Below are 16,930 nucleotides of genomic sequence, written 5' to 3' on the forward strand. Positions count from 1 at the left end.
GGAAACTGTTTCCTCTAAATCAAGTATTTTTCCCTAAGTTGCCTCACAGTTGCAAGATAGGATAGTGCATGGTTCTCATAGATGTTTTACTTCGACTTCCATCACTTTTTACAGCCATAATGCCTACGTGCCATGACCCCTAAAATGTGCATGATACATTAAAAATAATCAATTAGATAGCCGGTGCCCCAGAGCGCTTGCATGGTCATCCATTGTCATCCATGTTACCATCTATTAATTTAGACTATTTATATACGTAAGTTTGTTGCAATTATAGTTATGCTATTTTATGTATGGTGCAATCTACACAAACATGGCCGCATCTGTAGGTAGCCGTCTTCAACGGAGACGCTTCTTTGTAAAATGTTGTACGAACTCAGGTGGTTTTGGACAGGCCGTTTTCTATGTTTTCGCTCTTCTTCTTCTCCAAATCTTTATTTTCTTCTCGCATAGCGTTCTTTCCCTCTATTTGCGACCGTGGTTCTGTCTCTTCTCTGTATTAAGGATAATTTGGATCCTTTGAAATGGCTTCCAATTCTGAGCAGCCTGAGCTCGAAGACAGTATTGAGCAGCCTAAACTGGAAGATGCTTTTGAGCAGCCTAAACCTTCTTCAAGGACCAGGAAAAATGGGAACTTTTTAATGGAGATCCCTAAATTGTTGCAGGAATGGTGTCTGTCCAATCTAAACATCTTGGTATAGATCTGCCTCATTCCATTCCGCAAGTTTATGCGAGCTATTGAACTCAGCCGACAAACGCTACATGAGGTTGATCGCCAAAACATATTTGACCAGTTCCCAACATTCTCTGAGTCTGCGTCCACGGAGCTCTGGCAGATTTTCATTAACCATCACGGAAGCGATACGAAATACACATTCGCCAAAAAAATTGAGGAAACCCTTGATAGAAAGGGATTCTGCGCTTTCTTCGATGTAGGTACAATTTGGCCCGGCAATGTTATACAGAGAGAAATACAAGCAGCAATGCACAGTGCCTCTCTTCACATTGCCATTTTCTCTCCCAACTATGCCCAATCCTCATGGTGTCTGGATGAGCTTGCTTACATGCTCAAAATCAGAGCCCCTGCTACAATCATTCCCATTTTATATCATGTTGATCCCTCTGATCTCAGATATATTGATCAAGGAAAAGGAATATATGCCGATGCGATCTCACAACATGCAAAGGAAGTTAGATACACCAAGGAAAGGCTCGATCAGTGGAAAGCGGCAGTACACAAAATTTCATCCCTTTCCGGCTTACAGGGTAACAATAATAAGTATGTATTGTTTCTCTTTCTCCTCGATAGTCAAGTTCTGTATTCCATATATGTTGAGAAAAGTGATGCATGAGGAACTAATAATTTTTTGTATTCTATATATTCTTTAATATTTAGCTGCTCATGCAAGAGGAACTGAAAAAATTGTATCAGTTTGCATTGTTTATGATAGAGCGAATATCTGCGTAGAAGGAGTTTGTAGCGTTGGAGAACACGCAATATATTCGTTTTAAATGATTGTAATGTAATTTTAATTAGTCCGTGGAAATAATTATTTTTTAGTGTCCTGTATTATACTCTCTATTCTTTACCTGTTTTCAGATTCTACAATATATAGGTTCTACTTAATTTGTGTTGTGTATTTTGTTTTGACTTTAATTTTTTGCCCATAATGTTTAGAGACGAGGCTGAAGTTTTGAAGAACATTGTGAATAGAGCATTGGGATTAATGAAAATAGATCCCATACATGTAGCCGAATATCCACTTGGTTTGGATGAACTAGTACAAGGCTTCGTCGAATCAGTCACAAGTGAAGAAGACAGTGAAAAACTCACGGGGATCATGGGCATGGGTGGTATTGGGAAATCCACTTTGGCCAGAGAGCTCTTCAACAGAAACTTTCGCTCATTTCAAAAATGCGGTTTAGTTCCCGACGTGCGGGATGCGACATCCAGAAATGCTCTTCCTGAGAAGCAGAAAAAGCTTCTTACAGACCTTGGCATTGAAAATTTGTCTTTAGACGGTGTCGACGAAGGCAAAGTTGTACTCACAAATCGTTTGAGCTTTGTTCGGGCCCTCATTGTTTTGGATGACGTGGATCACATCGATCAGTTGTATGCTCTTTTGCCAACTAAACACAACCTCAGATCCTAAAGTATGGTAATTGTGACGTCCCAAAAAAGGGATGTTCTTAAATCGATGGGTATCTCAAACATTTACGAAGTGCCAAGACTTGAGAGCTCAGTAGCGAAGAATTTATTCTGCAGGCATGCTTTCTAGAAGTCTTCTCCACCCACCAGATTTGACACTCTGGTTGACAAATTCGTCAAGGTTTGCGATGGTCTGCCTTTATCTCTGAAGGTATTAGGGGGACAGCTACATGGTGAGGATTCCATTGCTTACTGGGAATCCCAATTAGATAAAATCTCAAGAATATTGCCTAGCGACATCACAAAAAGGCTACAGGTTAGCTATGATGCTCTGGATCAAGAATATAGAGAGATGTTCTTGGATGTGGCTTGTTTTCTCATCGGCGAGTGCAAAAGCACAGCTATAGCACTGTGGGATGGATTAGGTTGGAGTGGCCTACACGGTTTACAAACACTTGTAAATAAGTGTCTTGTGGAGCCGCTTTTCGAGAAACATAACACCTTCAATGAGAAGAAGATACGGATGCACGATCATCCTAGGGACATGGGAAGAGAGATGGCAAGTGAGCACTCATCATATCGGCTTTGGCATCCAGAGCAGATTGATAATATACTGCATTTCCAGGTAAATGTATTAGTGGCTCCCCTTTAATTATTTCTTAGTGAAATCATAAAAATAATAGTTTGTTGTTTTGTCTGCCTTTGCTTTGCGGTAGAGTTGACTGAAATAGCTTGTATTCTGGTATTTTTCATTCAGAAAGAAATACAAATTAGAGGGATACGACCTCTAGCTACTTTTGTGGCCTTCAAAGAGTACGCTCATCAGCTAATGTGAACCTCAAGAAAACTAAATATACTTCATGTGCAAAGCAATAAGTTCACGGAAGAGTTTGCATATTTATCAGAGCATCTTGTTTGGCTTCGCTGGCATACCCTTTCATTAAGAAATCTTCCATCTTGGCTTCCATTAAGAAATTTAAGTGTTTTAGAGCTTGATGATGCTAATGACTTGGAGGAGTTGTGGCAGGTCAATGTGGATGTAAGTAGTTTGAATCCGTGGTTTTTGTGTAACAACTTTTTGATAGTTTATATTTTTCTCAATTGAATTCAGTAGAATAATGAACTGAATTGAGTATAATGATGTTTGCGTGCAGCCTCCTCTGCAATTGAGAAAGCTTATCGTACGTTTCTCTTTCAAATTGCAACGGCTTCCAACCTCAATAAGATGTCTTCAAAATCTTAAAATGCTTTCCCCTTGTTTTAGTGGTAGCAGTTTGCCAGAAGAGTTCTGTGGCCTGCATTCGCTGAAGTATTTATATTTATACTATCCAAAGTTATCTTCACTGCCAGCTAGTTTTGGCAATTTAAAAGATTTGAAGTATTTAATGCTGTCTTGCCCACAGTTAAGCATTTTGCCAGATTCTTTTCAGCAGCTGATAAAGATGAAACATCTGCAATTATCCAGATGTGAAACGCTCTCCTCACTGCCTAATGGCTTTGGGAATTTAGTAAGATTGAAGTATTTAAGTCTAACATTTTGCTAGCAGTTGAGCACTTTACCAAATTCTTTCAAGCAGTTGGCACACTTGGAAGATCTAGAGATTCCATTCTCCTCAACTACTAATGGTTTGAACTTGCTACCTATTGGTTTTGGTAATTTAAATAGATTGAAGTGCATAAGTCTAATTTGGTGCAGCGAGTTGATCATGTTGCCGAACTGTTTTGGGTAGCTGATACACCTGGGATATCTGGATTTATCAGGTTGTGAAATGTTATTCTCACTGCCTGAGGGTTTTGACAATTTAAATAGATTGAAGCACACAAATTTGGGACTGTGCAAGTAGTTGAGAACTTTGCCAGATTCATTCAAGACGCTGATACACCTAGAGCATCTAAATTTACAATGTTGTGCCAAGCTTAAACTAAACTTAGATGTATTTGAAGGCATCAGAAAGCTCAAGTACTTGGTATTCAGCGGTTGTGAAGAATTAGAAGATTTGCCTAATCAAATTAAGAATTAGGCATCTTTGACAAAATTAGATCTAATGGGTTAGATTAAGTTGAGAAGCTCACCAAGTAACATTGGTCAACTGGTGAACTTATGGTCGTTCAAAATTGAGAGCAAGGTGATGAAAGGCTTGCAGACTACTCTTGTTCGCTTTCCCTCGTTGAAAAAGATTGAAATTGTAAGTTCTAAAGGTACAATGGAATTTTGTGTTGAGGAAGAAGACTGCAAACCAGTCTCCGTGCTATCAATTTCCAGTGACTGTTGGCCCAACCTCCAAAATTTGGAGGTCGGGGACAATAGCATCGTTCAAAAAGACAAGTTTCCTAAAAATCACCATTTAATCGAGATAGAGAGACTGCCAATGACCCTGCAAACGCTGTCAATATACCATTGCGAAGTGCTGAAGAACATCAACTATCTTAGTGGTCTCGTACGCCTTGAGAAGCTGCTAATACAATATTGTGTGCAGTTTGAAGAGCTGTCAAGCTTTTCTGATTTGGCTTCGCTGGAATACTTTAGATTGATAGAATGCCCCAAAGTTAAGAAAATAGAAGGCCTACAACACTGCAAGTCATTGAAGCATCTATGTCTTCGATAGACCCATTGGAAGGAATCTGTTATACAAAGTTTGGAGAAAGTGGAAGGATTGGAAGCAGTGGAGTTCGTATGTGACACCATATCAGCTCTCAAGTCTTGTATTCAATCTATAAATATCAAGGTAATGAAAACTTTCACAAATTTAGAGTTTTCTGAATTTATATAAATGTTCGTGTTAATTACTTGCAAAACTTACTATTTGCAGGGAAGGCCGGGAGAAATATTTATACAAGGTAGTGTTAGCTGTGTCGTGGAGCCCATTTTGAACTATTTGGAGTTTCCTGATCTTATGGTCAGGAAGGCCAGGCCGCTGGGCTATGTACATGAGACTAATTATTTCTGCTTTAGGAAGGGAAAGGAGCTGAATGGGGAGGAGAGGAAAGTTGTACAAATATACTTGCACCTCGAAAATGGTGGAGATATAGTGGTCGTCACACCCGAAGGAATTAGGATAGAGAAGGAGAAAAAGAGTCGTGGAGGCTTTTAAGAAATTATTAGCACTTCTGGAATAGTTTACTCTGTCTAATGTGCTGATCGATCTGGCTTCAGGCTAATAATGTATAGGGTAAGCCTCAATTGGAATTAGTGAGAAGGGTAGTTAGGGTAGATTAATTGGAGTTTCTTTTAAAATAATTTTGTGATAGATTGACCTATATATATATATATATATATATATATATATATATATATATATATATATAACATTTTATAGTGAGAGATGGATGTTTTTAATGCTTTATTAAGCACACAATTATTTACTTTATTAACTTATATGATACTTTCATGATTTTGATTGTAGACCTTTTTTTCAGATTTTATTTTTCTTATCTATTTTTCTAGTAGATTTTCTACACAAGAGATACAATGTGCTGAAGTTCTTGTCTAAAGTTAGATTAAGAAAAGTAGAGATATATCGTAACCAAGTATAATAGGTCTTGAGTTTGAGAAAATAGAGTAGACCAATAGCAAGGAAAATATAGGGCTTGAGATGGAGAATATAGAGCAGGTCAATAGCAGGGAAAATATATATCCCAAGAAATGAAGCGAGACAAAAATCCAACTATAGCTTTGTGAAAGTATGGAAGGATTTTTATTAGTAAGATCTTGTCTAGGTATAAATAACATTGGGTACAAAGTCCTAAATAAATTTTGGAATGTTGGTCCTTCAACTAAGAAAAAAAGAATATGTAAGAGGCCACTAGTTGAGTGGTTAACTTAGATTTTCAATTCAATCCTCAACTACCTTAGGCTTTTCGACAAATATTATGGACCCTTTATGAGATGGGAGTCATACAACTTTCTATTATAATGGCTCATCTTTGTGAGAAGACAATTTACATAGAATTAATTGTACAAAACCATAACTTGTGATAAATAGGAAATACTTCACAATGGACAACTAGTGATGCAATTATCTAGAAATGGAATATGAATAGTAAACCTCCACACTACTTGGTATTGTGTATCCAAAATAAGAGATCTTGTTTCGTCATATTATGTTTCCATTGTAGTCTACACAAGGTCAATTAAAATTAGTTAATATTGATTGAAATTAAGAATAAATCTAAATCATAACCATTCAATTGATCCTAATTTGAATAAATCATTTTCAAGTTATAGTCTCTGCACCAAGGCCCAGTTTTACTATCATAAATGAGAAACAAAACTTGTAACATTGCCTAGGGCATTCAATATCTTTCCCAAGACAATTTCAAATTACACAAAATGAATTGATCAAGTTGTAACCATATACGAATATAGTTTCATAATATCTAATCCATTAATTATTTAAACGTATAAATCATTATGAGAGAACAAATCATTGTCTGCAACTCCATTGGAGGTATACAAAAACTTTTTTTTGCTAAATTGTCCACAGCTTTCACAAATCTGCATACAATTGACTCAAACCAAAAGGGATTCCATACCAAACCCTTCAATATGATGGGATTCTCAAATCGACAAACAACCACTTTCACCAAAATACTCATAACTTATTCATTTGTCCACATAATCATTCCAGAAAAAAACTAAAATGAAGCTTATTCATCTTAATTTAAACAATAAACACTTTGTATGATATTTCTAGGCTATACTGGTCCATACACAACCTAGACTCAACATAAATATAGTTAACACCAATCAAAACAACACATTTTGAAGACATTGATTGATTCAAAATGATCTTCCTCTTTCTATTCATTGTTTGGAACAAACATACAATGATTTTATACTAGTTGGGGTGCTTTATAACTTCCCAACCACCCTTTGAACCAATAACCCTACTCTTTACAACATAATTGCACTTTTTACAATGTTTTATGCATTTCGTGCAATTTTGCATTACAATTTTTTTATGTCAATGTGACAAATTTGAAATATTAACTCCAAACTTAATAAATATTTGCATGGACATTCAATTACCCTAAAATAAATTTTAAAAGCTATTTTAAATCCATTTTACCATTTATTAGTAATTCTGTCATATTCTAACCTTCTTGACCGAATTAGGACCTAAACAAGACAATATTAACAATGTCATACAAATGGCTTCACATAGCCTTACTTATGATTCAAATAGACTCCTAATACATTGAAAGCACTATAAAATTCATAATAAAAATTCTATCCTCTTGTAACCTCCTAGTATTCCTTTCTACTTAGGTGCTCCTACACCAAATAATTTACAATTGAAATAAATATATCTAGGAGTTGGCCTATGTCGTAAATTTTATTTTTTTTCTTTTGAAGATCAAGTAAATAATTTTCCTTACACTCAAAAACAAAAAAAATCATATCTATGTCTTATTGGAAATGTAGAATAGGCTAGGTGACTTAGAGTGGGGGTGAATCCCAACATTAGGTGACAGGGGTAGACATTAGTTACATAGCATTCCAAACATTTTATTGTTCTTTGGGAATCATGTAATATAATTTTTTTTATTAAATTGAAATTTTTAGTTTTTAAATTGATTGGCTACCACTATTTTTCCATTGTCTTCAGTTTTTCTTTATTCAAATATCTGTTCCAATATTTTGACAAAAATGTTGGGGAATTCATAGGCACTTCGTGGTTGCAGAGAACCAAAGTTACATTTTTCGAAGGTCTAACTACTTGATGTTACCATGACATTGCATTTGTAGTTCACCATTTCCTTTCATGCCAATTAGCAGAAGAAACTTTTCTATGCTATGTATGAATGTAATTTTTTAATTTGGCCCATTGTAATTTTGATATTATTTGTTAGTGGCATATCCATGGGTAAAAGTACAAAGCTGTGTCACCTTTTAGGCTGACTAATTAGAACAACTAAATTTGAGTATTTCTATCTAAAAATTAATTTTTTTCAAAGATATGATATAGAGAAATTTATTCTAGCTAAGTTATACATTGTATCGCACTTTTCCATTTGGAAATGTTTATTAACTTCATGTTTTATAACAGTTTGTATCCAATTACTAAAGAAATATAATTATTTCTGAAAACTGACATTTCAATAACTCTTACTATTTTTTATGATATATTTTTAATAACTTATAAACACCATTTTATAGAGACCAAAGTCGAGAATTTTCTCATATACAGTTTATCGTGTTTTAATTAGATATCATATGTTATAATTAAAAAATTCTACAAGCACGTATTTTAACACTAGAAAAGATGTCAATTTTGAGAAAGAAAAAAATAGTAAACCATATCATAAAAATTTAAAACTCATATGACATTCTAGAGGAGAGAGTCCTCTTCTAGAATGTATAATTTTTATTCTGGTTAGAATAGATTTTTTTTGAAAAATGTGGTGGGAGATAAAAACTATCAATTTTAGGTGAGTTGAACTTTGATTGATTATAACAGTGAAAATTTAAGTCTAAAGACAATTTTTTTTTTTGAATGTTCTAGATATATATGCTATCTATAACATAGTCTAAGATCAAAGAGAAATAAATTTATTTCCATATTGTTTTGTGGTGGGAACTAGACCCCTAATTTTCAACATTTTTCAGCAACTAAAACATTATCTATAAAAATTATGGAAATATATCAATTCTTAACCCAAATAATTGTTAAAAATTATAATGCTAAACTTGATCAATTTCTACACATCTCATTAGTTTACCTCATTTTCAAATTCTAAATAATAATACTAATTTTATCATTTAAGGTGAATAGTTATAATTTTGTTAGCCTTTTCCTTCACAAAAGGGTGACACAAGTTTGTGCTTTAACCCCCATCAATTTATTATCATGTATCATGACCTAAGATTCCTAGAACTTATGAAATGAAAAAGTGACTGTAGCAACATCTACCTAAATCAGCGCAATTAAAATGATTTTTGTGCTACCCCACCATGTGCATCTCAATTAATGCATGGGTCTAACTCCGATAGATCATTTTCTCTGCTTGGTGTTTATCCCATGTTCCCATGCAACTTATTATGATAAATTTCTATTTAAATTTAAGCAGTAATCATGTTCCCATGTAATTCATAAATTGAGATGAAAGGATAGTTTGGAATATTTTCTTATTATCGTGGAGCAACAACCACTAATAGTTTAAAAATAATCTTTGATAAAAGTGCAACTATTTAAATTCGAAAAACCATAGATATCTTCATAAATGTTTTTCCTCTTGCCTAAATTTTTTCTTCCAAATCTAATTTACAATAGATATTCATTTAAAATTTTGATTTAAAAGAGGATTCTTAAAAATAAGCACAAATTTTTCTTACACAAAACCACCAACTTCACAATATTTTGCTAAAAAAATGGAGTAGCAACGTCTAGCCAAAATAATTTTAGCAACCACACGGGGTCCTCCCCTTAGTTTATATATCTGACGCATATGTTTTTTAACTAATATCTCTATATGATTGAGCTTCCCAAAGGTCTATTTAATAGTAAACATTATGAAAGTTGCATCTTAGGTGGTGCTTATATTTGTGTGGCTATGACTACTCTTGTCCTAGAGTGGAAAAGTCAAGAAAAAATGACTAACTTCAAAATGTTCACATGAGAGGGGTTTTATCAATATGGTTGTGTACATTGTGCTCAAAAAACTCAGATTAAGCCATTAAATTTTCTAGGGATCATTACTATAATTTTAAACCTAAAAACCCTTTTTAAATTAACCAAACTTATTGACTACTCAGATGCTCACCATTCATGCCAGCACATGAACCAAGTTGTGCAAGGGTTATGTTGATTTTGAAAAATTGGGTGTAGTTCACTTATGTTTTTGAGTTTGTAGATTGTTTTGGTGCATAGTTTATTCTTTTGGAGACAATCTTCTAAGTTAAATTGTGAGTATTTAATGGTATTCACTTTTATTGCAAGTGTTGCTAATAAAATAAAGTATATCATTAGTAGTCATTCATTCTACCTCCTTGCAAGATGTTGATTAAATAAATCATAGCATTACTAGTTATTATTTTAGAGGTACTGATTGTGTATTTTGCACCTCCATTTTGTGCCATTGAAAATTGTACAAATTTAGTATACTAAAATTGATAATAACTAATTAAATTTAACTTATTAATATAGTCTCAATATAAAATATTATAGATAATTTGAGGTAAAAGAAAAATATTTTATATTCAATTTATATTAATAAGATAGGCATCACATATCAATTTCACATATATTAGGTTATTTCCAATATAGATATGCAATCATCTATACCCTAATATTCTTAGGAAGGAAAACAATTGGGTTCAATAGTATCAATATTAAAATGCACACAAGTATCGAACATATCTTGCTAGGCACAAAATGTTTAAATATATACAATTGCTGAACACACCTTGGAAAAGAGTATGCAAAGTTCAACAAATGTACTCAATATATTGAATGGCAAAAATTGATCTATCATTCTGGAAGCCTTGTGATGGTTTTGAACAATATGCTTCTCAAGAGTATGTAGTCACTTGTTTTCCAACCTTATATCATCCTGCTGAATGACTTCAAAGTGATATGTTCTACAGTCTAAGTTCCACATCTTTGCATAGGACCATCAGTAGGTGGTTTCACATCTTCATGAATCCCTTCACTAGTAGAATTTTGGCAAATAAATGACTGCATGACTAAAACTTTTAGTCACATGACTAAAGGTGATCAAATTCTAGTAATATTTTGTAATGTATAAGTGACTAAATAAAAGATTAAATTGGTCATTGGCTAAAATCAAAAGGATGGACTAATATAAGTGGCTAAATAAATGATCAAATAAATGAATAAACAATTGGTATCTAATATTTAGTCACCCAAACAAATGACTAAATGAATGGTCAATCAATTTTAAATCATACTAAAATATTCTTTAACTATGTATAACTTTTATTGCTCATTAATGGAGTCTTTGTCCTAACAATACATCATTATTAGTTAACTTCCTTGTATGTCCTCTCAATCGATCTTGAACTAGAAATGAACTCAAAATCACCCCAATCTACACTCAAAATCTATATATAAACTCTTGAAGACGAAAAAACCTCCACACACTCAAAAGAAAATTCCAAATCTATCTTTGTATACAAATAATATTAATTATAATTAAGTATTTAATAATCTCAACATAGAATCACTATTAGTCAAGTTAATGTCATGTAATAACCATATTTATAAAATATAACATTATTTTATTATAAGTACATTTAATATATTAGTATTTAGTAAATAGTGAGAACCTCTATTAGATAAATATTAAATCTTTGAATAAAATTATTTAGCAATAAAAGTAATAAATATTTACAATTTAAATTATATTTATCATTAATCTAGTTGATAAGGCTATTACCTTGTGAATGTCACTCTAAAAATTGTATCTAGCACACGCGCACGCACACGCATAATATCTATCTATCTATCTATCTATCTACACACACACACACACGCACGCACACACACACACACACACACACTATATATATATATATATATATATATATATATATATATTATTTATCTATTTATTTATTTATAACTATAGTTAATTATAGTAAAGGCATTTAATATTTAAGATGCTCAACCTAACTTTCTTTATCAGCAATTTATATTTCTCCCCAAGGATGAAGCATCATTGAACTCATTGTATCCATTAATTTATTTTTCTCGTATATGAGAGAGAACTAATTCCACCCAACATACCTTGCTAAAGGCAGGGCTCATGAGTTCTCTTGAATTATTTTTGACAAAACTCCTTCGCATAAATATGACGATGAAACAATGAAACCATGTCGATGTTAGAATATTTGAATTTGATTTTCTGCAGAACCTATAACGTACTAGAAATTTGTTCAATTTTATGACTCATTATTACTCGGCCTTAGAAGAAGAAAAGGAACATCTTACTATTGTTCATTCTAAAGATCATTCTTTAGTTTGAAGAGACATCTTTAGAGATCATTCTATTGCTCATGCTTTTTGAGAATGGAGCATGCAGAATAGTTCTAGTAGTCTATAGATACACAAAAATGAAATACTAAATTTTTTATCTATTAAAAACAAAACATGAACACAAAAATAACATTTAAAATTTCATCTGTATATATAGCCAATTTTTGTATCCTTATTTTTTGTGGGGTAAATTAGTGAAGTCAATAATAAGATTGATCTATTTGGGTTTATGGGCATTGTAGTTAATAACTAAGATGTTTATAAAAGTGTTGTAAACTTTAGGGATGTTGTTCAAAATATCCTTGATTATTTCTTATGCCAAACACAATATGCTAAAAATATATATGATCGAGTACAACAAAGAAATGATCCCTAGCCACCCTCAAGTATCAAAAAGAGGAAAACAAAGAACTAGAACTCTATGATAGGAAATGTATTTTCTTTTATTTATCTTCATGTGAATGAAAATCTTGACATGCCAATGTATGTTCTCTCTTTAGTCAAAGTTTGGATTCAATAAGACGATCACTAAGTACCCATGAAAAAATTATGAACTGTCCTTGCGCTGTCATTTTTTCCTGATAACATTGAGTAGGACACATATATTGATGCAAGTCTTTTCATTTTTCCTTCCTCTCTTTTATGATGATCATACATTGTAATAGTGAAATGAATCAATTTAAATATAGGGCAACATAACCAAGCTTAAGCAAACAGAGACCAGCTTTTAATATGCTATATAATATGTAGGTTATACTAAGCCCATAATGTTTTAAAAATATGTTATATGTTGTCCAAGGGGTTCATCTTAGCTGGTTGAAGCAATGAGTTCCCATTGTGGAAATCTTGGTTCAAATTCCAAGACAAGCACCTTTGTGAAATTCTAAGTTGTGACTCTTGGTCTTCCAATTGTTATTTTGGTGTGGTTTCTCATAAGGATCTTGAATAATCTTGTAAGTCTCATGTTGTTGCTTGAATGAGCACAAGGTTTGCCAATGACCTTTAATATAAAATATGATATGTGATTATGAAAGTGTCTTTGTACTTGCACCTTTGGAAAATGTATTGCATTTGTTGTGAGTATTTATTGTCCATTAGATATTTTAGTTTGGTGGGCTTCAATTAGGATCATTTTGAATTTAATCTAAACTTGAAGTGAATTTTCTAGCATTTCTATTTATTTTAGCACCTGCTTGCCATCCAATTGCAAATCGAATTAAACATTTTGCAATTTTAATATTTTTTATACACTCCATCACTACTTAAATTTGAGTTTGATAGTGGAAAAACCCTGATACTCGAGCACCCTAACTTTGAACTTATCAAAATCTTGGAAATTTCATATCACTCCCAACTTTTTACAACATCTTACTTGGTGAATTATATTCTTATAATATACAGGTTTCAAGTCCACATAATCAATTATGATGCCACATAAGCAAGATTTTTTCAACTTGGCCAAAACAACCCAATTAAAAATTAAGATTAATGGTCTTGCAAAAAGGGTACACATGCACATCTAACATGGCATTGCATCATTGGTTTCTTTTTTCAACTAAGGGTGCATTTCATTCAATTTTTGGTAGTCATCCTTGTACTAACAACTTTGAAGTCAAAATATTGGTACGAAATTAGCAAACAATTGGACATTAAGTGAATAATTATGGATATTAAATTAATAAGTGTAGATATCAAGTCAACAACTCCTATCACAATCATTGGAACCCATTGAAGTATTGGGTCATTTCCCCTAGCCATTATGGATAGGCATGTGACTCCTCCACAACTTAAACATTCAAAAATAAGTTTGATATGGGGTTCCGTATGTTTAATACTTGTTTGTTAAAATAATGATGGTTTTTTGGTGCCATTTCCCTTGAGTGAACTAAATCGTGTGGAACATAGATAGGGCCAAGATTTCAAATCAGTTGTGTCTAATTAAAAAGTTTCACGTTTTGGTAAAAAAAAAACATTTTTAACCCATCTTTTGCTATAGACACAAACACTATTTCTATTTGAAATATTTACAAAATGCTCAAAAATAGATTTCTCCCTTCTCTTCAATATATTATCCAAGTATATCTTCCTATTGTCATAACCATTGCACTTTGTTGGAGTGCAATCGCTAGTTTTTCATTATTGGAAAAATCAATACCTATCAAATTAGATCTCACAAAAATAAATATATAATTTAAAAAACTATCTAAATAAACAAACAAGACTAATAACTAAACATGTAATTTGATATTCAATAAATTTAAAGATGGAGAAATTAAAGCCTAAAAATATGGGTGTAAGGTATTTTACATTTTTCAAATAAATTGAGCTCCTACATGTGTGAGGTACACATACACTCAACCTAATCAAACAACTAATAAGTCTTTGGGGAGAAGGTAGTGAATAAGTCTACAATTTTAGTGTCAATTAGGGTTTTGTAAATAGGTATGTACAAGTCATGTAATAAAAAAGATTCTATGAATAATAAGTGAAAATGGATGATCTGCATCCTACATTGATTTTATAGGGGAGACAACTCATTAGTCACCCATATTCCAATGGTCGCTTTTGGATTTTGGGTGTCACCCATGTTCCAATGGTCACTTCTGGATTCTAGGTGAAGATTTTAAAATGACACTTTTAGACCACCTCACACTCTACAAGGTCTACAAAGAGCTCCATAAATGTAGAAAAATTCAAAAATTAGCTTTGGGCTCTTCACTCACCTATGGAGCTTCACCCAAAAAATGATAAATTTTGACGTATGAATTAGGAGCATTAGATTCCCAAAGTTAGCATAGGAGACTACTAGATCATTTTCCCTATTACCATGAATTAAATGAGAACTCTACAATCAATTAGAATATTGATTCTTTATATTAATTAGTCTTAATTAAAAAAATTACTTTTACAATATAGAAAGAGCTACTAAAATTAATTGTATCGACAACATAGGCTTCTTCTCTAAACCCTCGAAGAGAGGAATGTTTTGTTTTACATTTTAATTATTTTGGTGCATGTCAAGTTTTATCATGTCCCTTTCCCACTAATATTTCAAATTAAATATCTCGCCTTCGAATAGTAGGCCCATGGCTGTCCATCTTGGTTTGGCCTGCAGTTAATTAAACCTTTGTAGTCAAGAATTATCCTACAACGCGACAGTGGTAAAGAATTTGTCTATGTCCACTATTTTACTGGAAGACAGATGGATGACTACGGTCAATAAGATTGCAAATTTCTCGACAAGTGTGATGTGAGACAACTGGGTGAATAGTCTTGATAAGACTTCTACTTTCAAATTTTCCCCAACTTGTTGACTACATTGGCACTGACGATTATGATGTGAAACAGGTGGATGAGTACGATTTGTTGGATTTTTTTTTTCTCTTTATACTTTGAATCTTCCCTCTGTGACTTTTACCAGATGAGGACTATTGATAAGAGTTTTGATTCCCCTTACATCCATGGTTCCACCTTTCCCCAACTTTCAAAATCCTTCCTCTAAAACTTTCCAGTGAGCATTCTTGTGCAGAGTTGAACTACGATCCTTTTTCCATGTCGGTAGGTAAGATAATTATCTTTAATTATTATTATTTTATTAGAAATGGTTCAGCAATCAGAGTTGGACTAGGTGAGATTATCTAATAGTGACGCACATTCTAATGACTACTATGTCTATTATTAGTCAAAATGGTAGGGAACTAATGTTTTGTTTTCACCCTCTAATTTCTTTTTTCGTGGTAACAGCCTATCATATTGCAAAGTTTGAGGAATTATATTAAAAAAAAAATTATTATATGCTAATTATAAATTTATTATTGGCTAACACTATTTTGCTGAGGTTTTATTCATTTTATGAATATTATTATTGAGCAAAAATCAACATCCGTAGATAGAGCTGACAAGATTGTAATTCGATGGCAGCAGGTTCGATTATTAATGCAGTTGATTTATTGGAGATTAATTCCAAGTACCTTACCAGCTATTTATGTCATCTCCTCAGTTGTCAAATCGTAATCAATCCACAACATTGAAGAATAAATTTAAAGACAGATCTTGTTGAAGATCTTAATATTGGATTTTGCGTCGAATTGCCCTCATACTCGACAAGCCAATTGAAGATTTCACACGCAATGTGGCTAATTAAAAATGATAAAATAAATTATTTAATTTGTCTTCTCTTTCTACAACTATTTAACTTTGTGATTAAAATGTCGATTTCCTTGTATCTTGGGTACAAAGGGAAACAATCTTTAGCTCCATTATAGCTTTGGGCAAACCATGGTATTTGAAGATTCGTATGTTCATATATGGGAACATTTAAACAGCAAACGGTATATTTGATACTCTTCAAAAAAAACTTTTCAAATTTTTTTAGAAATTCTATAATTGTTATTTTTTCAATTGAAAAAATAATAAAATCTTTTGCAAAATTGAACTCAGCCAATAAAAAACTTCAGATTAAGGAAAAGTTAAAAATAATTATAATTAAAATAAATTCAATTAAACAGTAATTAAATGATTTGCAATAAATGAGTCAAAATTAGAGGAAGGTTTTCAAAACTCACAACTTAATTGTTTTTATAATTTTATTTTTAGTTCAAAATTAAAAGTAACATCTGAATGCAAATATAAATTTATTTTCTTCACAAATCATATTTATAGTTATTATTAATTTTTTGAATTTTTCATGATTACATTATCAAAATCAAATTATCAATTCACTTATTAATCAATTCACATTATATTTTTAACATTGCTATATTAAATTAATTCATCATTGTTA

General features: G+C 32.3%; 1 pseudogene; it reads left to right on the top strand.

Annotated features, from left to right (window-relative positions):
- The first annotated feature begins 313 nt into the window (after window positions 1–313).
- Window positions 314–5,241, top strand: LOC149545853 (disease resistance protein RML1B-like; annotated as a pseudogene).
- The last annotated feature ends 11,689 nt before the right edge of the window (window positions 5,242–16,930 follow it).

Source organism: Cupressus sempervirens, chromosome 7 (genome assembly GCF_028749045.1).
Source record: "Cupressus sempervirens isolate cs-2001-9-10 chromosome 7, ASM2874904v1, whole genome shotgun sequence".
NCBI classification, from domain to species: Eukaryota; Viridiplantae; Streptophyta; class Pinopsida; order Cupressales; family Cupressaceae; genus Cupressus; species Cupressus sempervirens.